Source organism: Microtus pennsylvanicus, chromosome 10, assembly GCF_037038515.1.
Source record: "Microtus pennsylvanicus isolate mMicPen1 chromosome 10, mMicPen1.hap1, whole genome shotgun sequence".
In the NCBI taxonomy this organism is placed as follows: domain Eukaryota; kingdom Metazoa; phylum Chordata; class Mammalia; order Rodentia; family Cricetidae; genus Microtus; species Microtus pennsylvanicus.
Window position 1 is genome coordinate 85,374,790 of NC_134588.1, and position 23,558 is coordinate 85,398,347.

The following is a 23,558-nucleotide window of genomic DNA, read 5'->3' on the forward strand; positions in this document are numbered from 1 at the left end:
CATTAGAGTTTTGTTTACAGTTTGTTGGCCGAATATAATATTTATTTTTTAGAAGTGAAGTCTTGATATTGCTGGTTTGTAGAAAAATTAAATGTGTTTGAAATCATATACCATTTCTCTGCATTTCACTTTATGGCAGCAAGTCAGACCCTTTCTTTAAAAAACTATTCCAAAGAAAAAGGTTTTGGATGGATTAGTGTATTGTTCACAGTGAAGTTTGAAATACAGAAATTGTTTAAGGTTTTTTATGGAATATTACTGTATTTCAAGTATAACGCTGTTACTCATATTTTAGTAAAATGTTTTGTTATATGCTACTAATTTTTATGGATGACTCTGAACATGCATAAGAATATGAGGGTCTCCCACTCCTGTGTGCTCAGCATCTTCTTCTACTCAAGTCCCCTCTACCTCCCCTGCCTTTCCCACTCTCTCCTCTATGACTTTGAGCAAATCTCAGGTCTCATACTAACCAGTTTCCCACAAATACAGTCATAGCCTTAGTGTCTGACAGGTAAGAATCTTTAAGAAAGTTCTAAGTATAATGCTGTTAGCACATAAATGAAAAATTAATGACAGTTTAAAAAAATTAATTCTGTATAATGCTTGACCATGACCTTCTGGCTTTCATTGTCTCCATTGAGAAGTTAGGTGTAATTCTGATAGGTCTGCCTTTATATGTTACTTGGCCCTTTTCCTTTACAGCTCTTAATAGTCTTTCCTTACTCTGTATGTTTAGTGTTTTGATTATTATGTGGTGAGAGGACTTTTTTTTGATCCAGTCTCTTTGGTGTTCTATAAGCTTCTTGTATCTTCATAGGCATATCTTTCTTTAGGTTGGGAAAGTTTTCTTCTATGCTTTTGTTAAATATATTTTCTGTGCTTTTGAGTTGAACCTCTCTTTCTTCTATAACTATTATTCTTAGGTTTGGTCTTTTCATGGTGTCTCATATTTCGTCAGAGAAATGCAAATCAAACCAACTCTGAGATTCCTTCTTAACACCTGTAAGAATGGCCAAGATCAAACACACTGATGACAACTTATGCTGGAGAGGTTGTGGAGTAAAGGGAACACTCCTGCATTGCTGGTGGGAGTGCAAACTGATACAGCCCCTTTGGATATCAGTGTGGCGATTTCTCAGAAAATTAGGAAACAACCTTCCTCAAGACCCAGCAATACCACTTTGGGGTATATATCAAAAGGATGCTCAATCATGCCACAAGGACATGTGCTCAACTATGTTCATAGCAGTATTGTTTGTCATAACCAGAACCTGGAAACAACCTAAATACCCCTTGACTAAAGTGGATAAGGAAAATGTGGTACATTTACACAACAGAGTACTACACAGCAGAAAAAAAAATGACATCTTGAAATTTGCAGGCAAATGGATGGAGCTAGAAAACATCATGTTGAGTGAGGTAACCTAGACCTTGAAAGACAATTATTATATGTACTCACTCATAAGTGGTTTTTAGACATAAAGCAAAGAAAACCAACCTACAAATCACAATCCCAGAGAACCTAGACAACAATGAGGACCCTAAGAGAGACATACATAGATCTAATCTACATGGGTGGTAGAAAAAGACAAGATCTCCTGAGTAAATGGGGAGCATGAAGACCATGGGAGACGGTTGAATGGGAGGGGAGCAAAGAAAAATGTAGAGCTCAATAAAATAAAACCCCCCAAATAATGATTCCATAAGATGCCCCTTTAAACTGAACACTTAGAAGGACAGTGTCTCATTTTCTTCGTGTTGGAGCCATTGTTAAGTTGCCTTTGTTCCAGGAAATAACCTCTGACCTGTGTTTGAGCAAGAAATTCTAATTAAACTCAGCGTATTATACACATAAAGAAGGCATACATACATGGGAGCAGCGGGAACCCATGTTGGGAAGAGGAATCTCATTGGAGAAGAGGGGCCTAGGGGACACGGGGTGAAGATGACTAAAATTCAATACATAAATGTATGAAACCGAAACAAGTAAAATCAAAGAGGAAAAAAAATTAATTCAAGCAGCACTCAAATTTCTCATTGTCTCCTAAGTCTTAGAGTTTATTTATTTATTTATTTTTAACAATTAGTGTAATTCAGGATTCTAATAAGGACCACATGTAGAGAGATTGGTTGGTGTTTTACATTTTATCCCCTATCCTCATTTGTTATTTAGTTACTGAAGAGCTGGGTTGTTTGTCCTCTGGCATTTCCAGCAGCCGGGATTTTGTTGATTGCAACCCTGCAGAGAGTTGGAAATTTTCCCCCATTCTTTGTGATTCTGGAAATTGGTAGCCAAAATTAGAAGCTAGATAAGATTCCTTTGAGGTGGGGTGGGGGATGTGGCTAGTGGTTTAATCCGTGGTGGTTCTCTTTCGGGTGAACAATATGCATCCCTTGAAGGAAGGAACGTGTGTGGAGCCAAGGCTCTTGGTTTCCTTGTTGTAAAATGTGCATGGAGCCATAAAATTGTTTTATTTGAAAAATTCTGCAGGATTTCCATAGCATATGGGAGAAACAGATTATCCATAATCAGAAAAATATATTTATAGTCAGGAAGAGAGTTTATGAGGATGTTCTAATTTGTTAGTTAAATTTTAGCTTTTTGAAGCCATAGGTAGAGGATATGTTGAAATAATTTGCTGGTGTAATTAGACTTTCAGTGTGGTTCTCCACCCAGCCACCGTCATTCTCTGTAGTGTCTCTGAGCGTCATCGGTGTTCTCAGGACTTCAACTCGTCACTTACATTCCATGCTTGTGTTCTTCTGTCTATCCGCAGCAAGGCAGACCTTCTACAGGATGTGTATATTTTCAGCTTGTGTGAATCAAAATTGATTTATAGGTCACATTAGTTTAGATGTGCATATATAGGCTCTCCAGGGTTTCAAGCTGAAGCATTTACTGTAACTTTTGTGGAAAGGTTGGCCTGACACATATATTTACGACACTGGAAAGTTCGATTAATTTAAACATAAATAAATTGTTAAGCACAAATAGTGTGTTGTTTAACACTTATAAAATTGTTGGGAAGGCATTTTGTTTGTCTGTGGACTATAGGTAAGTATCATTGCTGCACCTTGTTCTTGACATGAAAAATTAGATTGAAAATTAGGAGATTTAAATTCTAAATCTGCTGTAGAAATGGTAGACTTTTTTTTTTTTTTAGCAAATATAAATACAAGATGTCCAGTTTAACTTGAATTTTCTTCCCAAGAATTATTACCTTCAGTCAATCATGGGCAAACAATATTAGATAGGAATTGTTCTAGGTAAACAGTATACAAGTTCTCAATTGCATACTATTCTGAGAGATGTGATGGAATCGATCGTTGACCTAGATGGAATTTTAATCCCCACCTGTTTGTTCAGAGTATCCATGCTGTATATACCACCTGCCTGTCAGTCACTTAGCAGGGCCAGTCACTTGGTATTTGGTATAACATACAAGATTCAGTACCATCTCCAGTTTCAGCCATCTACTGGGGGTCAACATAAGACTGACAGTATGTCTCCAATATTACACGCGACACAGAATAAAATTTGCTTTTGTAATTCTGAAATTCCAAATTTGTTGTGTTTTTCTTTATTTTGTTTTACAGTTCACCTCTGTTGGAAGGTATTTTGTGACTTTAGGCAAGACATTTTACTTTCCTATGGCCTTACTCCCCACCCAGAAAGGGTGAGACTGCGATAGGATTTGCCGCTTCTTCTGTTCCTCTATAGTAACTCCACGAGGGTTTCCCCAGACGAGGATAGAGCATGCTCCTTTCTGCTTTGCCTTATAGAAGGTTGGAGGCAGAGGCTGGATCCTTTCCAGCTGTTCCCCCCTGTGCTATAGTAGCACAAACATGCTCCTGATTTATGCTGGCACATAGCTGCACAGAATCAACATTAAAATTCCCAGTCTTTGTGTGAAAGGATGACCATGTTACCAGGATGTAACTAATGGGATCGGTGCAGATCATAAATCCAACTCTGGGAAGCGCATGGGGAAAGGGCATGTCTTTCTTCTTTGTCTTTTCCCTTCTTGCTGGAATGTGAACACTGTGGCTTGAGTTGGAGCAGCTGTGCTTTCACCATGGGGTCAGCTGGGGACCGGGACAATGTGTGGTGGTGGAGAAGACACAGGCATCTGATGTCAAAGCAGCTCTGTATTATGTTCTGTGTGTGTGTGTGATAGATTAAGACAATTTTATCTTTATTGTCTTTTATCTGAAGCACATCTGGATTTTATCCTAAATAATATAAAAATTATTAGTATCTCTGTGTGGGCTACTGGCAAAAAAATAAGTAATGGTACAACCAACTATGAAATGCAACAATGATAAGATATTGTTAATGCTGTCTGAACATTAACAATAAGCAACTGAGCTGGGTAGTGGTGGTGCACGCTTTTGTTCTCAGCACTAGAGAGGCAGAGGCAGGTGGATCTCTGAGTTAGAGGCCAGCCTGGTTGTTAGAGGGAGTTCGATGACAGCCAGATCTCATAGGAAAACCCTGTCTCATAAGACAAAAAAATCCATCCATCCAACCAACCGAATAAACAAAAAACCAGTAAGCAACTGGATGGGTTATGTGGACATGACAAAGCTGTAGAACAGAGTGTCAGCTATCACTTGCGTGACCCAAGAGTGCTGTAGGAATTTCTGTGTTCTAAGTGGACTTGCCTTTGAAAGACAAGTCCAAGACAATAGAAAGTTATTGCTGGTTGCTAGGGACTGAGAATTCCATTTAAAACTTTATTGTGTATGTCTCTGTGTGGTGGAGATGAGCTTTGCATGATGTTGCCTAGGCTGACTTTGAACTCTCAGCTTAAACGGTCTTCCTTCTACAGTTTCATGAGTTGCTGGGTCTATAGGTGCACACCATTAGGCCCTAAACGCATTAAACCATTTTTATATGTATTATATGTATGTTTGTATTCATGTGTGTGTATATTGTTATATAGGGGGAGGGTGTGCCATGGCTCATCTATGGAGGTCAGAAAATAGCCAGGGGAATTGATTGTCTCTTCTTCTACCATGGGATGCTCAGGATCAAACTCAGGTGGTCAGGCTCGGCAGCAACACATTTTCCACCAAACCATCTCATTGGCCCTGGTGCACATTTTAAAATTGTGTGTGTGTGTGTGTGTGTGTGTGTGTGTGTGTGTGATATGCATGTGTGTGCCCAAGTGTATGTAGGTGCTCCCACCTGTACATGTATGGAAGGCAGAGGTCAATTATTGATGTTGGGTGTCTTTCTCTATTGCTCCCTCCGCTTTTTTTTTTTTTTTTTAAGACAAGGCAGGGTCTGTCACTGAAACTGGAGATCACTGCTTCAGCTAGACTGGCTGGCTATCAAGACCCCTGCTTCCCACACTAGAACTGGGATTACAGGTTTACGCTGCCACGCCTACTTAATACCTGGGTGCTAGGACTCAGCTACGCACACTCTCACAGCCTCTTCCCCAGCCCTCAGCTGTGCTTTTCCTGTGGTCAAGACTTTAAACCAACCTATTTTTGCCATTAAAAAGTAAAAATTAATTTTTGAAACTACGTGTGTATTGCTGAAGCCATGTAGAACATGGCTTTTCCAACCGGTCTCAACCTCCTGTGGGCCGTGGGTAGCTGGATGTGGAGTTGTGCAGGCAGCAAAGCTGAGTTCAGAGTCCAGCACAGCAGATGCTTTCATAGCCACGGGCCAGAAAGCACTGCAGAGGAAAGCAATCATTCTGACATCTAACATTCCAAGGTGGCCGTGTGCGCTGGGTCGAAACTGCCTGTCAAAACTGACTTCCACCTTGATGAACTTGATATTTAAAATATTTCATTATAATTAGTCCTCTAGTGACCAAGGAGAGAGCTCATTGAGTATGAGTGTTTGCTCTGAAAGCTTGAGGTCCTGGTGTAAAAAGGCAGCGTGGCTCTGCGCGTGTCAGAGCTGAGGAATGGAGACGGCTGAACACTGAGCGCTCACTGGCCGCCGGCAGTGAGAGACTCTGCCTTGAGGCAGTGAGGCCGAGAGCCTCAGAGGAAGAGGCCTGCTTTCCTCTGACCTTCACATGTACACGTTCAGCCCACCTCTTTGAAGTGCCTCTTTAGCAGAGCACAGCATCTTTGCTGTTCCTGGGCTACTGAAGGCTGATATGTTTACGCGAATTCACATTCCTACTGTATCTGCCTCTTCAGTGTCCACACCTGATGCGAACCAGTACCACTGGCTGTCTGTTAACTTAATACACAGCGTGTTTTCAGCTACATCATGCTTTGTACCCAATAGGTGAAACGTCTTTGATTTGAATTGAAATTGAATAACATCCATAAACGGGAAAATTAATCTCTTACCAGATATGACTTGGGACGTTATGATGCCCAGGAGACACAGAAGATTGTTTTCAATACTTTTCACGAAACCTACTATATTTAATTATGAATTAATTTGACATATAAAAATTATATAGTTTAGGTCCATAGTTTCTTCCTGGAGAGATGTTGTCCACAATCTTTTGGCTGTTCATGGTTGCCTTACCAGCACATTCTCCTTCCTGAGAAGCCCCAGATGAAAAGACTCATGTTTTGAGTCCCTTCCCAGGTGATGGCAGAGATCACCAGGTCATCATTAGTTTTCTCAGTTCATCTGCTTGGTTGAGTTGGTAATGCGGTCGTGTTTGTGCAGCACACATGGACTTAGGGTGGAGCTGAGCTTTCATTGCTCGCTAGTTCCTGCTCCCCTCTCTGTTTTCTTCTCACGTTCCTTGTTCCCAACTGGAAATAGAGGCAATACCTCAGAGTCGATGTGAGAGTATTTCCTAAGTGAATAAATTGATAAAGCATACAATTCTAGATAGTCAATCTCTAACCTTATTTTAAGTTGATGACCCTTGTATTAGGAAAGAATGAAAGATTTGCATTCCAACTTGCAGTGGACATAGATTACACATTCTTGATCAGCAGTATTGATGGTTATTCTAAAGTCCACAGATTCAGCCCAATTTGTTGGCTCCACGCCTTGGTTCAGAAGGTTTAAAAGTCAGAGTGCAAAGAGGCCCCCTTGGTAAACATTTCTCGTTAAGCATGGTCAGCCAGTGACAGCCTGTTGTCATCTCAGTCCTAAGCCCACATGCTCGGGCGTGTCACCAGTCTGTCCGTGTCACCGTAGGCTGGCACATGTGAGAGAACAAAAGGACTACCCTAATACTGAGGCTGTGTCCCTTTTCTGCACATCATCCAGAGGTTAGTGTGTTTGTCTTCATCAAACCAGCTATGGCACTTTATACTAGCAGATTGAATGAGAACCCATTTGGTCAGGTTTAAATTTTTTTTTTTTAGTTTTAATACAAATATCTGACCTTGTTTGATTATCAAGTTGCATGAATAAAAAAATGCCAGTACCAACCACTGCAACCAGAATTTTAGAGAGTCCACTATGTGGCTTTTTTTTTTTAATCATTAAGGTAGTACAAGTGTTTATGTTGTAAACTGACATGTAGCTTCATCTATAGGAGACAGGACCATTAACTAATATATTTAAAATTTTTATGTGGGGATGGAAGGTTCTTTTGGCATTCACATTCTCTAAAGAAACAGAATGAATTAATAAACCTATTTCTTTAATTTTTATTTTTTTGTGTATGTGTGCAAGAGATTTGAATAATAAATTCATTTTGACTTGATGTAGGAGAAAGTAGTTTAATATAGAGGTCTCAGTTACTGTTCTGTAGATGTGAAGATACGCCATGACCAAGGGAACTCTCGTAAAAGAAAACATTTAACTGGGGACTTGCCTACAGTTTCAGAAAGTTAGTCCATGTTCACTGTGGCAGGAAGTAGTAATTCCTAGTTCACAGGTAGCAGGGAGAGAGAGAGAGAGAGAGAGAGAGAGAGAGAGAGAGAGAGAGAGAGAGAGGGAGGGAGGGAGGGAGGGAGGGAGGGAGGGAGGAAGGGAGAGAGGGAGGGAGGGAGGGAAGGAGAGAGAACACTAATAGATGGGGTCTGGCTTGGGCCATTGAAACCCCTCAAAGCTCCCTACCAGCCATGCATCTCCTCCAACACGACCTCACCTCCTAATCATTCACTAATGATTCCATTAACTGGGGACCAAGCATCCAAACAAGGATCCCGTGAGGACCACTCTCATCCAAACCACCACAATAGGTCTTCATTTTGTAGTCATTATAAGCACCAATCTTTCATAATTTCGGTGTCCGTTTTTATCACTGTCTGCTTCTCTCATCATTAGACCTACATCTCCATCTGCTAATTTTTCTTCTCAGTCCTGATGAGATGCAGTTCTGCTGTACCGGATGACCATATCTCTCCTTGTCAAAGGCTAAGGATATCTCAGGAATTCCTCTTTGCCATCTGCATCTTTAATTTTTTCCCCCTAGTCATCATACTAAAAAATTCCGAGACATCAATGATGCCATTCCCATCAGCCTCCATTTTGTTGATAACATCCTACAATTCAATGACCATTGGGCTTTAATCCACTGACTTCCTGACAGTTCCAAGTTATTTAGGTGTGATGGTGCCATCGCCGTCTTTATCAAACAGGAGGAAGCTTCCATGATTTCAGCAGTGCGTTCTTTAGTCAGCTGCTGGCCATGGTGTGAGCAAGGCTGAGGAAAACAGACAGGGGAGGGGGCTGCCCCAGCGCAGGAACTCTGACCTCCTGGTCTTCTCTGCAATGCCTTCAGTGTGCTGGGTGTGCTGTGTGTCAGTCACCACCAGTGCCACCTCCTTACCGCATTACTTTTGCTTGTGCTTTGTCACCGAGGAGTGACCAGGCTTCTTAGATGGAGCGACACTGGCCTTCATCCAGGGCACAACAGAAAACCCTGACCCCTGATCCTTCGGTGGAGAATAATTTGCAATATTGGCAAGAGTGAACGTCTTATGGGTTTAGTTTTGGAATAGCTCCCATGTGTGAGACTGAACTTGTCCAAGCTATGTTGTACTCTGCTTCACCCGTGTTCTCATTTTAATGCTCCAGACCTTCTTTGAGATAAGTGCAGGAGCCATTATCCTCATCTACCTGATGAAGGGATGAAAAAAGCTCAGGGTCATTGTCAGTCTGAGTCACTCGTGGAAACAGAAGCAGGTGCTCTGTGTGCAGTGTCTTCCCCCACAGCACCTTGCCAACATCTCTACTGAGCTGTGGAAATACAGCCTTAAAGATGTGCGTGTCCTATACCTTGAGTGGGGTTATTATTGTCGCTTCCCGTTGATTTTGACCATATCTCTGTCCCATATAATCAGATAATCCAAGTTCTTCATCAGGCCAGTCAGTAAACTCTTGGTTATGTGATTATGAGCTAGCTTATTGTCTTAAATATATTTAATTTTTAATTGTGTGGTGTGTGTATGACTGCGTGTGGATATGTACATGTATATGCAGGTGCCCGTGACAGTCAGAGGTGCCCAATCCCCTGGAGGTGCAGTTACACCCCTTGTGGGTGCTGGAGCGCTCTCTCCAGTCCCACGAACTAACTTACTCTTGGTAAAACCCAATGAACTTACAAACCATCATGTTGGTAAATGCGCGGCTCAGTTCGTTCCTCCTACTTCCAGTTGGTTTGTTGACGGATTGCTTCCAAGAAAATAAGCACACTGTCACTTCCTTTTGGGTTCTGATGTCAGGCGTCACTAGGAAGTCATGTAACTTTCCTAGGAAACCCAGTTCTGTCTGTAGAATCCGTGTCAACTCCAAGTACCCGGCAGCTGGTGTTTGCCATCCTTTGTTGCTTTGTGCTCCTTGAAAGCCTTGCGACATTCTTCTCATTCAGTCATTTAGGTGGGTGGTAGAGAAATGACCCAGCCAGTTTAGTTTTCACAGCAAGCTGTGGAAAGAAAGTCACGGAATTCTATTTTGGCATAGAAATAAGAACATTACTAGACACCTGGTATTGAGTTGATTGTAGTTTTTACCCACAAAATTCAGTGGGAGAATTTCCAGGAAATTGAATGGTAGGCCTTTTATGCAGGGTAAAATAGACTTGATAGAAAAGCTGAAGAGAAAGCTAAATAAACGTGCTTATTCATCAGGGTGTCTTGTCCTCCAGAGAGAAGTTGTGCAGAGAGCATTATTGCATTTTCTTTGTGAGAAGACAGCGCACCAGATTTGCATTTAATGTGCTCATGCTTTTCTTGGCTGTCACTGGGTTACAATAGAAAAAGAACCTTACTTGAGATCATTTTTATTATTAACTGAGAAAATTTTTTACGATTGAAATTTAAAACCTTATTTTTGACTCTTTTTCAGCCAGCTGTTTATTTAACCAAAATTAAGCAACTTTTGTGAAATTGAGTCTATACAGTTGTTGCTACTTGCTGTTGTTGACTTCTTGTTCTTGTTCTCCAAGTGGGTGGAGCTTGTCTTTCTAGTGCAATAACAGGTTTCTGCTTGTTTCTTAAAGGAAACTGAAGGTTTTGGAATAATAACTTCTATTGTGGGAATTTTGATCCCATAAGCCAAAGATATTGGGGTGGTTTAGCCAATAGGTTTTTAGCCATTTTTCACGAGTTTGGGCATTTCCTTCAACTTTTAGAAGAATTATATATTACCTATTCACTTGTGTGTGAGGGTGTGTGTGTGTGTGTGTGTGTGTGTGTGTGTGTGTGTATGCCATGTACGTCCTATGGTTGTTGGGAACTGAAAACCAGCAAATGCTCTTTCTCTCCAGCTTAGGGGATTTGTTTTTTATAAAATAATTTTTTTTTATTGAATCTTTGGGTATTCCACATCTGGTTCTCCAATCCTACTCATTTCCTAGTCCTTCCATATCTGCCCTTCGTTTTTGTAGTCTTCCCCTCAAAAGTTAATTAAAAAATCAAAATTAAAAAATTAAAAATCAGAAAAGAAAAGGAAGAGGAAAAACAAACCGAACAAACAAAAAACCCATCTCATTGACTCCCCCTCCCCCGCCCTGCAGTGACCTGCTCCTGTCTCAGCCGCAGCATTCTGTGACCGTACCATTCCACTCCTCATCTCTCCTGCATCTCCATCACATACTCTTCCATTGTAGTGGCATTGGGAGCTTTGGTGTGTCCTAACAGCTTTACTTGTTGGTTGCAATGAGTCATTAGGCTAGTTGAAAGCCTCTGGCTTCTGAAGCTGCAATACCAATATTGCACCCTCATAGAGACTTTCAGATCGCTTGCTGTAGCCCCGAGTCACAGGGATCCTGCAGCTATGGCTCCACAGGGCCGGCCCCTTCACACATTCCAGCAGCTCCTAGATGGGAAGATGTTGGCCAACTCAAAGCCCTGGATCTGCTGCCCCTGAGTGGTGGTTGAGTCCACACCACCAGAGCTGGCTATCCTGGGGGATATTTTTTAAAGCTGCAGAACCAAAGGATAGATCAGGAGAAACGGTAGGGTTGGACAAGAACACCACGTCCATCAGTCCCAGCTGAAGTTAGCTGGAGAAGCAGTAGTCACGCTCCCCAAGAACTAAGTGTGACTCGAATCTAGTGTCTGCAGGCTGCTGTTGTTCATTGTGTGACATGACCACCAACATGGGACTCGTGGGGCCACACGTGGGCCTCGCCTGCTGCTGCATGTAGCATGGTTCCAGGTAAGTTTTAGGGGACTTTTCTCATTCTCTTGCTGTGGTCATGGACACAGTGGTGTTCTTGTAGCTCTGGAGATGTGGGCACTGTTCAGCTACATTCCTTCTATGCCCCTGACACCTAATATTTAAAAGTCTGAAGGTCATTCCATAGTAAAACCTAGCTTTTGTCTGCATTTTCTCTTTCATTGTAAAGTCTGTCTCTTGTTACTGGTTGGAGAGACCAGTTTCTCCTGTATTTCTTAGCTGAAATCGAAGTTTCCTTCCACAAACAGGTTCTCCTGTGATCAATAACTTCCACCTAGTTGCTGATCAATTGGCTTATCTTTTTCTGCGTCCCTTCATCTTAGTATGATGTGGTCAGAAGACAGAAATTTTTATTTATTTATTTTTTTTAATTTTTTTAAAATTTATTTATTTATTAAAGATTTCTGCCTCCTCTCCGCCACCACCTCCCATTTCCCTCCCCCGATCAAGTCCCCCTCCCTCATCAGCCCGAAGAACAGTCAGGGTTCCCTGACCTGTGGGAAGTCCAAGGACCACCCACCTCCATCCAGGTCTAGTAAGGTGAGCATTCAAACTGCCTAGCCAGTACGTGCAGTAGGATCAAAAACCCATTGCCATTGTTCTTGAGTTCTCAGTAGTCCTCATTGTCCGCTATGTTCAGCAAGTCCGGTTTTATCCCACGCTTTTTCAGACCCAGGCCAGCTGGCCTTGGTGAGTTCTAGATAGAACATCCCCATTGTCTCAGTGTGTGGGTGCACCCCTTGCGGTCCTGAGCTCCTTGCTTGTGCTCTCTCTCCTTCTGCTCCTGATTTGGACCTTGAGATTTCAGTCCGGTGCTCCAATGTGGGTCTCTGTCTCTGTCTCCTTTCATCGCCTGATGAAGGTTAATATTCATGAGGATGCCTATATGTTTGTCTTTGGATTCACCTTCTTATTTAGCTTCTCTAGGATGGTGAATTATAGGCTCAATGTCCTTTATTTATGGCTAGAAACCAAATATGAGTGAGTACATCCCATGTTCCTCTTTTTGGGTCTGGCTTACCTCACTCAGGATAGTGTTTTCTATTTCCTTCCATTTGTATGCAAAATTCAAGAAGTCATTGTTTTTTACTGCTGAGTAGTACTCTAATATGTATCTATTCCATACTTTCTTCATCCATTCTTCCATTGAAGCGCATCTAGGTTGTTTCCAGGTTCTGGCTATTACAAACAATGCTGCTATGAACATAGTTGAACATATACTTTTGTTGTATGATAGGGCCTCTCTTGGGTATATTCCCAAGAGTTGTATTGCTGGGTCCAGGGGTAGGCTGATCCCGAATTTCCTGAGAAACCGCCACACTGCTTTCCAGAGTGGTTGCACAAGTTTGCATTCCCACCAGCCTTTATTCCCATAAGTAAAAAAAAGGAAGGAGGGGTTTGGTTATAGTGGTGTCGTTGGGTGGATCTGCAGTTTGATTGAAAGGCTTACGTTATGTCAGCCTTTCTCACTATATCTGCCCCTTCCCTTGATGCATTTGGTTTTAATCATTTATATGCCCAATTATAAATAGGTGTAAGATAGGAGATAAGGGACTCTCTTTAAGGTTCACTTAGAGGACACAATTTGCCTTAGTGTGCATGCATCTAAAACTAGTTCAGTCTGGATTGACCCTTTCTGTCTCAAACCCAAACATAACTAGACTATGACTGAATAGAATCTATTTAGCTTGGTGATCACTAAAGGGAAAATAAACTGGTTCATTGTTCAGAGAGGGTGTGCATACAGTCTGGTATAGGTGAGGGTCCCGTTTGCTGGTAGGTTCCTAGGTACTTTGTTGGAGAGTGGTGTGGGCATAGCCCCAAAACAAGTGGAGTTCCAAGTCTCTGTTTGCCTGCCTTAGGATCCCTCAAGAATGAACGAGGGATCCATCTTTTCAAGGAGAGACAGGGGAGATTAGATATGCTTGGGACTGACATGGACAGACACTGATGTAGGTCAAAGCATATTGGGGGGTAGAATACTAGAAGCATGTGGAGCAAGGAAAGGAAGTTCTCTTGGAAATGATGGCATTTGCATATGCTTTAGGAAGTCTGTACTTTAAGCTTTAAGAAGTCAGGGTCTGTGGATTCCCTTGGGTACCCATCTCAGTATTAAGTGTTGTCCTCGGTCCACATTGTGCTTCATAGCTATTCAGTATGAAAATGATTTGTATTTGTAAAACCCATCTTAGAAAGATCTCTGTAAGCTATGCTTCTGTTGCTGTGGTAAACCAAACCAAGGCAACTTTAGGACAGAGGAGGTTTTTTTGCTCATGGCTGGAGAGTGATGAATCTGCCATGGATGGGAGGGGCAAGAAAGGGGCAGGCATGGTGGCGTCAGCAGAACGCCGAGAGCTCACAACCTTAACCTCAAGCCCAAGGCAGAGAAAGCAAACTGGAAGCAAGTGAGGCCTTTGACTTTCACATCTCGTCCTCCGGAAAAGCTGAACTGCCTAAACCTCCCCAAAGAGCACTACCACTGGGGATTAATGTTCAAATATCCAAGAATATGGAAGGGCGTTCCTCATTCAGACCACTGCAGAGGGGACAGAAGGGGGGTATAATAAGAATGGCCTGTGATAACTGTGACTCCACAGTAGAGTAAGACCACACCTATGAATTCTAGCTCTCTCCACGTACCAGATTGGTTTAGTCGTAGGAATGGAGTCATTGTTAAAATATGAGGTAGAGATAGTAAAGTGTGGCTTGCTTTGGCCTCCTGTGCAGTCAGATCTCTAGCACTGGCGACTGGTTCATACTCTTCTTGCAAGGATTCTCTTGGGAAAGAAAGTGGTGACATAGGACGTCTATATTCTTCATTGAAATGGACTTTGATTACCTTTAGTTCTGTTTAGGTGGTGAGAAAAGCTCAACTAGAGAGGTTATAAAAGCTCCTCATCTTTTTTTTAAGACACTGAGGGCTTGGATGCATTAGCAAAGGTGACAGTGTTGTCATGGTAAAGAAATATTCTCAACACATGCTTGACCTGATCCAGGTTTCCAGAGCTCCCATGTGATGAGCGTTTTTAAGGATCGCGTCATTTTAGACTGGGATCAAATGACTATGAGTTGGTGGTGGAGTTGGTGTGTGTGTGTGTGTGTGTGTGTGTGTGTGTGTATTAGGCTTTGTAAAAAAGCAAAAATGGTTAGAGCTCTCATAGTAATTAGAAACAATTTCAGTTCACAGCAGTTTTGCATAGTCAATGTTAACCAAATATTTCAAATATGTTTACTTCATTCATCCATTAGCTAAAATTAGAATGGAAAGGAGACTGCTTTTTTGTTTCCCGGCTACCCAGACCTGAATAATCACACAGAAACTTTCTTTCTTTTTTCTTTTGGATTTTCGAGACAGGGTTTCTCTGTGGCTTTGGAGCCTGTTAATTTCTTAATTACAACACTGTTTCACCAATAGCTTACGTGTATTCCTATCTAGCTCTTACATCTTAAATTAACCCATTTCTAGTAATCTGCTTATCACCACAAGGCTGTACCCTCCGGTAAGATTCTGGCATCTTTCTCCTTCAGCAGTTACATGGACGTCTCCCTGACTCCACCTTCTTTCTTCCTGCATTCAGTTGAGTTCTCTTGCCTAGCTCCATTCTGCCCTGTCAGAGGTCTAAGTAGCTTATTTATTAACCAATGGTAATAAAACATATTCATAGCATACAGAGGGGAATCCCACATTATTTGAATATAACTTTAAGATATATATAAAACCCTTATACATTTAGTGACTCTTATATGGTTGCTATTTTACTATAGCACATTTTTGATAACGTTTAAATGGCATTTTCATATATCCTAATATGCCTCGATTGTCATTGTTGGTGATTAGGCCATATCTCATTGTCACTCTTCATTGTTAGAGACCACCACTAATGCTGCTGCCTTCTAGCACAGACAATCAATTAAAGTGTGAGGTCTGGGCCATGAGGTTCCAAGCCCAGTTTCATAGCAGAAATCCTAGTGGAAACTCAAGAAAGAAAATATAAATCAGAAACAACGGAACCCAAGCTAGAGATACTAGTTTGCTATTGTTAGGATGAAGCCCAAGGTTTCAGATTTTCTCTTGAGGGTTTGGAGGGTCATCAGGGTTACAGAGCTCGGGATAATCCCACGATCCCACTCTTTGTGTCTTGGTGACAGAAAAGAATAATCAGAGTTGCTCCTTATTGCCAACACATTGAGAATCAGAGCAAAGAAATTTCAGATTTGGGTATTTCACTTGACTTAATTGTTACTGTAATTTAATTTCATATAGGTTATCCTGAATTAAACAATCTGATTTATTGCTGTTGTCAAACATTTAGTCTTTTTGACTTTCTTCTACCCAGTGATTTGGGGCTTCACAGTATAGAAAACCCAGATAAATGTAACAAATATAACTAAAGAAAGTAAACCTTTTAAGAAGTATATATTTATGGACCATTCTTAACAATTAAAGCTTTTTTATTTTTTAAGAAAAAGATATATATATATATATTATAATATTTAATATATCATATATATATATATATTTTTTTTTTCTGGGAAGTTCTGGGAAGTGAACCTGGGTCCTCAGGTCCTCTGCAAGAACAGCAAGTGCACTTATCTCTGCTGCCTCTTGCTCCTGGCCCCACAGACAAAGCCGCTTTCTCTTTTAATTTTTTACTTATTCTTTTCTCATTCAATGCATCCCTACTGCAATTTTCCCTCTCTGCACTCCTCCCACCCCATGGAACAGACCTCATAGGGATATCAACTCAGCATGCATAACAATTAAATAAGACTAGGCACAAACCCTCTATCGAGGCTGTGTGAGGCAACCCAGTAGGAGGGAGAGGGTCCCAAGAGCAGGCAAAAGAGTCAGTGACTCCCCTACTCCCACCGTTAGGGGTCCCACAGAAACACCAAGCTACACAACCATAACATATCTGCAGAGGACCTAGCACAGACCCATGCAGGCTCCATGATTGCTGCTGCAGTCTCCGTAAGCCCCTGTGAGCCCTGCTTAGTTGGTTCTATGAGCTGTTCTCCTGGTGTCCTTGACCCCTCTGTAGAGCTGCTGTTTCAATCATGTTTTCTCCACCATTGTGGACTGTATCCTCAAATGGATCCATAGTAAGCCTTTCTTCTTTAAGTTGCTTTTGGCAGGTGTTTTGACATAGCAATAACAACAGTAACTGACAGACGTTCTCTCTTCTTTCTCCCTCCCTCCCTCCCTCCCTCCCTCCCTCCCTCCCTCCCTCCCTCCCTCCCTCCCTCCTTCCCTCCCTCCCTCCTTCCCTCCCTCCCTCTTTGAGACAGTGAAATACTAAGGAGGATGTGCTTCTGAGTCTATTCGCCTCAATCGTCCAATTCATTTTTTAAAAAGTTAAATTGAGCACCAGCGTGTCTTCCCTCATTGGACGGAACAGGGACGTTAAACAAATGATAAAATACTTTAAATAATATTGACAAGGAGTAGCTAGAAGACAGCCCTCATTTTTATGTAATAATGTTTAGCACGTATTTATTATAATAATGGCTGCTTTAAGTGTGAGTGTCCTAGTATTTCTGTTTCATAGTCAAACTGAAAGGTTCTTTCATACGCGTCAGTAGTGTTTAGTTAAATGCACCTCCCCTGGTTTCGACCTTGGGAGCTGATGGCTCAAACAAAGAAACTGATACTCGTAGAAGTGTTTTTCTTTTATGGCTATTCCAATTTTGGGTGGTTTCAGAGGGATTGTAGGTGTAAATTGGCCTAGTTTCACAGTCAATTATCACTCAAGATAATTTTGAATTGTTTAACAGACAGATCATAAGTAATTTTCACATACAAAAATAGGACTTAATAATTAGCTTCTGTTTCCCGTGTGTGTAATATTTCAAGATCAAATCTATAACTTGAAGCAGGTGGACATTTTACTGTATCTGAGGTTTCGCTTGTAGTTATTCCCACTTTATCGAAAAGGTGTTGTATCGATAGCTTCATTCCTTATGAAACATATGTGTTGCTTTTAATTACACAGGTGGCTGTTTGTATTAAGAGCACAAGGTCTTGTTCTCGACAAGCGCATTCTCAGACTGTAAGCGTTACGTCCTAAAAGACAATTAGCCACGGAAACGTGGCTTTGAGCTAAAAACACGTGAGCAGAAAGGGGAAGTAAATCATGGCTGTGGCAGGAGGTGAACTTAGCTAGGGGCGTCCGGCTGGAGCAGGAAAGCACACAGATCTCTGGGCTTGGTGCTGCCCAACCAGACTTTCAGTTTTCTTAACTCCACATGGCAACTGTAAAGACAATTTTAATGCTGCTCATTGAGACTGTTACAAAAATTGTGAAATATTCATATATGAGTTTTCAGCTAGAGGTGATTTTGCCGTCTGGGAAGACATTCATTGTTCTCTCTTTTTCCCCCTTCAATGTTAGGGGTTCTTCCCAGGGCCTCATGCACCGTAGCAAAGTATCATTGAGCCACAGTCATGGGCGTATGGAGACGGTGTTTATTGCTGTGCTTTCTGTGAATGAAGAGCTGCTAGCGGCTTTGTGCACAGGTGCTAGCTAGCCGCCAAGCATCCTGCGGTGCGCAGGACAGCTTCCACAAACATTACTTTGACACAGATGTCAATTGTGTTGGATTTGAGGGATCAATTAGCACATTAGATGGGCCAAATTGAAGATTCAAAAATATTAGTTTTTTTATCATCATCATCTTCATCACCAACTGCTGATAGGAATCTGTTGTTCACTGAAGTTTTGGATTTCCCTTTGTTCCCCCTCCCCTTCTCTTTTTTAACTTGTAGGCGAATTTATCTCTGTACCTCAAAATTAGACTTTGAGCCTTTCAACTGTTTTCTGTCTTTTCTCATGTATACTCATATCTGAGCAAGATTCCTTGACTTTGACTTTTTTTTCTGTTCTTAAATCAATGTACACACTCTAGAGTCAGAGTGCTGGGCTTGAAACCCATGCAACACTGCCTTCTTGAAGTGTGACCTTAAGCAAGTTAATTGATTATCTAAGCTTTTTTTTTTTTTTGGCATGACATGGAGATTACTAATACAATTTCTCATAGACTTACAGTGAGCGTAAAAGAAATGAGCTACATGAAACCCTTGGCTTAGTGTTGACACTGAAATGTATGTGTATGTTGGCCTGTGCATCCCAATAATAAATACTGAGAAGTACATATTATTTTATAAGTAAGTAGAAGTTGCTGTGGGCTGTTTTCCTTTTTAAACATTGTTATGTAGTTGGCTTTGGCTTAAATCCATGAGAGATAAGCTGTTTTGGTTAGTAATCAAGAACACAGAAGCTCTTTCCTGCACTAACCCCGCTCTGCCCAGTTCTGTAGCCACAGCCACGTGAAGCTCTTCAGCTTTGGAAATGTGGGCTCTCCGAATTGAAATGTGGTTAAATAGGACATCCACATTTAACAGATTTGTTACAACAAAAATAATAAAATGTCTCAGAAATTTTTATATTGCTCTTGTCTTGACATGAATTATTTTTGATGGAGTGGGTTAACTAAAACATATTATTGGAACTAATTTGAACACATACTGTTTTTCTGCTTTTTTAAATGTGACTGGTAGGATATGTAGTTTCCTGTTTGGCATGCATTCGATCTCTGTTGTACTGCTCAAGGATAACCTAACCTAAGAAGCAAGGCTCTGCAAATGGTGGTACATATCTCCTAATCACTGTCCCTGATCGGTTTCTGGCTCACTCTCAACAAGGCAGGAGTGGGAGTCTGTCCCTCGAGCCCGATTTGTTGGGCTTGCTTGCTGACTCTGTTAGTTACTTTAGCCCATTGCTGGGACAAAATTCCCTACAATGCAATTTGAAGAAGGGTTTCTTTTGGTTCGCTTGTGGGAGTGTATTGATCATGGTGGAGAAGGCAGGAGCCAAGAGTATGAAGAAGCAGAGGGAGATGAATTCCCATTCTCTTCTTTCTGTAGCCTGAGGCTCAAAGTCCATGAAATGATGCTCATCACCTTCGGAGGGGGCTTCCCTCCCCCACTTAAACAGTAATGCTTTTCTAGTTGTGCTCAGGAGTGTCTTGTGCGACCCCGCATCACACCATGTTGACAGTCAGGAGTAACTATTACAGAGACATTCTAAGTTGGTAAAAACAATAGTAAAAATGGCATGCCCATGACTTTGTACTCTCTTTGGAACTTGGACTTGTAAGGAGGAAATGTGGTTTCTCTGTAAAACTGCAGTTATCCTTGGAGACCTTCAATCAGGTAGCTGCTGCTGTCCCTACAATGGAAGTATTGAGCTTTGTGGTGTGGTTACTCTTTGCCGCTGTTGTGATCTAGCCCAATAGATTTGTGGAGTTCTCACAACCTTGCAAAATCTCCTTCCATTTGATTGACTGCCTTGGGTGCAGGATTGTTTTGTTGTTTGGATGCTCCAGTGCTTTCTAACGTCTGCTTAGAGCTAATGTTACCGCACAAGTTAAAGAACCCATGCGATGCTTTTTAATACAATATTTTCTTCCATTTTTTTTTGAGCTCTCATGTGTGAAGTGATTAATTCTATTTAAAGAGAAAAGTCGATTGAGACTTTGCATACTGTTGCTCTGCAGGTGTTGGTCTCTTTATTTGTACTTCAAAGTTTCCACAAGGCACTTCAGAATTCATTTCTCAAGTTTACAGATTGTAAATCAGACTAAGCTTGGGAGCCTGTGACTGGCTTCTCAGGATTCTATAATTATAAAGTAAATGGCTTATCTTCTACACGATCTGTCTTGGAGTGGATGGTGTCTGGTAGTTCTTGCTTTACATTGTAGACATTGTGCAGACATGCCTAAGTGTTAGCAAATGCGCCAAAGAATCCTAAAGCTTTAGAATACTCCCCCTGATGATTTTCATTGACCCTGTTTGTAGGCTTTCTTTTCTCTTTCATTTTTTGGTGCATATTCTGTCACAAAAGCTGAGATATATTAATGACTTGTCATATATATTGAGTTCATACTGTGCAAAGCCATTATACTAGTTAGTAATGATCCAGTAAGTATGTCAGTTACTGGATTGACATTGCCAGACAACATTGACCCAGGACTCTTATGGGAGAGATTTACAGTGAAAAGTTCACTTAGAGTCCAAGATGTTAAGACATTTGATGTGAGAGTATGAAGAGCCACTGTAGCCACTGATGCATTTGTCCTTGGGAAAGTAAGTCCAGCTGATCCTCCTGAGCTGAATTATAGAAACAGCTTCTTGTTCATTTTGACTTTGGTGTTCACTGTATCTGTTTGCCATCCAGTCTCTATTAGATCTACTCTGTCCCACATCCTTTCTTTCTTTAAAAAAAAGTGTGTGTGTGTGTGTGTGTGTGTGTGTGTGTGTGTGTGTGCGCGCGGTGTGTGTGGTGTGTGTAGGAGGTCAGGGGTATCAGATCACCTGGAGCTGGAGTTGGAGGTAGTTGTGAGCTGCCATGTGGGCACCGAGAATCAAACTTGGGTCCTCTGGAAGAACAGTATGTGCTCTTAACCAATGAGCCAGCTCTCCAGTCCTATTTTGAACGCATTGCCAAGAGATGGACTTTTTCTTTCATCCCATTGATGTGTGTTCTGTTGCAAAATTAGGACCAGTTCAGCTTTGCCTGTTAGGAGGAGTTATTACCATGCCTCACATTGGTGTTGCTGTTATCAGAGCATCTAGGTCTATTAGTCAATGCTCTACAAACTGTTTCCCTTGTGAGAAGCCAGAGAAGCTTGTGAGCATTAAGTGGGCATTTTCTGAGCAACTCCTTTTATCTGTAATGTTGTAGAAGAATGTTCTCCTGAACTTAGGTGCTTTAAAAATGATACTTACTGTCTCATGTTTTGTGGGTCCTGTAGCTCAGTGTCTCTAACATATTGTTATGCCACCCAAAGCTCTAGTGTCTTCTGAAGACTTGAATGGGGACATCTTCCAACCTTGTCCTGAGGTTATTCAGTTCCTTGAGGGCTTTTGGACCTAGAACTTCAGTTACTCCTAGACTGTCAACTAGAGACTTCTTTTAGTCCTTGTATTTAGGCCTCTTTAGGTCAGTTTTCAGCATGGTGGCTAGCTTCCTTTAGAGCAAGTGAGAAAGAGGGAGTATAAGCAATATAGAAGCCAGAGTTTTTAATAATGCACTAACAGTTGCTCAACAGAAGCAAGTCACTAGATTTAGCCCATGCTGAAGGGGAGAGGGTTCCATACGGTGTGCATAACATGGGGTAGAGGCCTTTTCAAACCTGTTCTAAAAGCTGCCTTAGGTAGCACCTGCAGTGGATGTCTCCCTCCTGAGACTCCTGTAAGACTAGCATTTCTTCGTTGTGTTTCTTCCACTGGCCAACCTGTAAGCCTGTCCACAGCCAGAGCCATGTCTGTTTTCCTCACTGCTATGTCTGCAAGGCCTATATCGTGGTCCAAAAGTGATATTCAAGACAGTTTTTTGAAGGAGTGTGTAAAGCCATAGACTGAATAAAAATTTCCCCTTCTCCTCTAACTGCTGCCAACCTTTTCCTCCTGCTGGATCTCTTAAACTTGCTCCAGTGCCCAACCCCTGCTTAGGTCCTTTGATATAAGAACCTATACTCAAATTTAAGAAATTATGCATCCCAACCCTGAGGGAACTAAATAAGCTTATGGTCATTTGGATTTCATGGGATTTCCATGTGCTATTTAAATTTTTTTATCTGTTAGTTGATAGAAGTTGACTATATATTCAAACTGCAAGTTACTCAACCTAGTTCTTAAAAGACCTTCAAACGTTAGTTTGATGTCTAGATATTTCCACTAATTTTAGCCTGACTTTTGTGTAATTTTATGGGATCATTGACTAAAATGTAATAACCATTAGGCTGTAAAATGCTGTTGAAATGCCGGCTTGATATGAAAATAGACTATTATATGAAATTACTGATTATTTTGAATAATTTGGGAGACAACTGCTCATGCCAGGTTAATGTAAAAACTACAATTAATTGAGACATGAAGAAGAATTTATGTCCTGTATTTATCAAAGCACAATACATGACTCTAACTGGAACTGACATTATTGATAATGGACTGAGCAGATATTAAGATTTAATTTTCGGTTCCTAAATAATGATGAGTAATTGCTATTCTTCATCGCAGGCTGTCATGCTTGAGCTGTTAACATGTGTGGTTAGTCAAGTAAGGATGTATGTAGAATGTGGATGTAGTAATAGCACAGTTACAAAGTCTGACCGATAATGTTGGTCTCTAGGCACCCTTCCCCAGATCTTTTAGCTTTAGTTTTCTGGTCTGTTGTGAATACTTCATGAGAAAAGATGTGGCAAACTTGGTAGTTGTGTCTGGAGTTAGTGTGAGGTTGTTAGTGTTCAATGATGCATTGTTACGATGCTATTAGTTAGGGTTTGCAATCTTTTTTTTTTTATTGAAAAATAATTTCTGTCTCCTCCCAGCCTCCCATTTCCCTCCCCCTCCTCCCGCCCCTCTCCCCCTCCCCACACTCCTCTCCCCCTCTCTCTCCAGTCCGAAGAGCAGTCAGGGTTCCCTGCCCTGTGGAAAGTCCAAGGTCCTCCCCGCTCCATCCAGGTCTAGGAAGGTGAACATCCAAACTGGCTAGGCTCCCACAAAGCCAGAACATGAAGTAGGAACAAAACCCTATGCCATTGTCCTTGGCTTCTCATCAGCCCTCTTTGTCCGCCATGTTCAGAGAGTCCGGTTTTATCCCATGCTTTTTCAGTCACAGTCCAGCTGTCCTTGGTGAGCTCCCAATAGATCAGCCCCACTGTCTCAGTAGCAATCTTATTTCATGTCACTAATGTTAATTAACTTAATTTAGACATACTGCTCCTAGTGGGAGGTGTGAGCATATTATGGCCTTCACCCATAATTTTGGAGCCATGGTGTACCCCGTAAGTTACACAGTTCTTAGAACTTGACAGCATGGAACATCTTACCACAGAACTCTTCAGCTCATTTCCCGGGCCGGCCACTCCTTTCCCCACTCAAAGGATTTTGTTTATCTGCCTCTCATTTGGAGCATCT

General features: G+C 41.5%; 1 protein-coding gene across 19 annotated transcripts in view; it reads left to right on the forward strand.

Moving 5' to 3' along the window:
* Positions 1-23,558, forward strand: part of Erc2 (ELKS/RAB6-interacting/CAST family member 2) — an 885,961-nt gene that overhangs the window by 65,219 nt on the left and 797,184 nt on the right. The gene's annotated exons all lie outside the window — the stretch shown is intronic.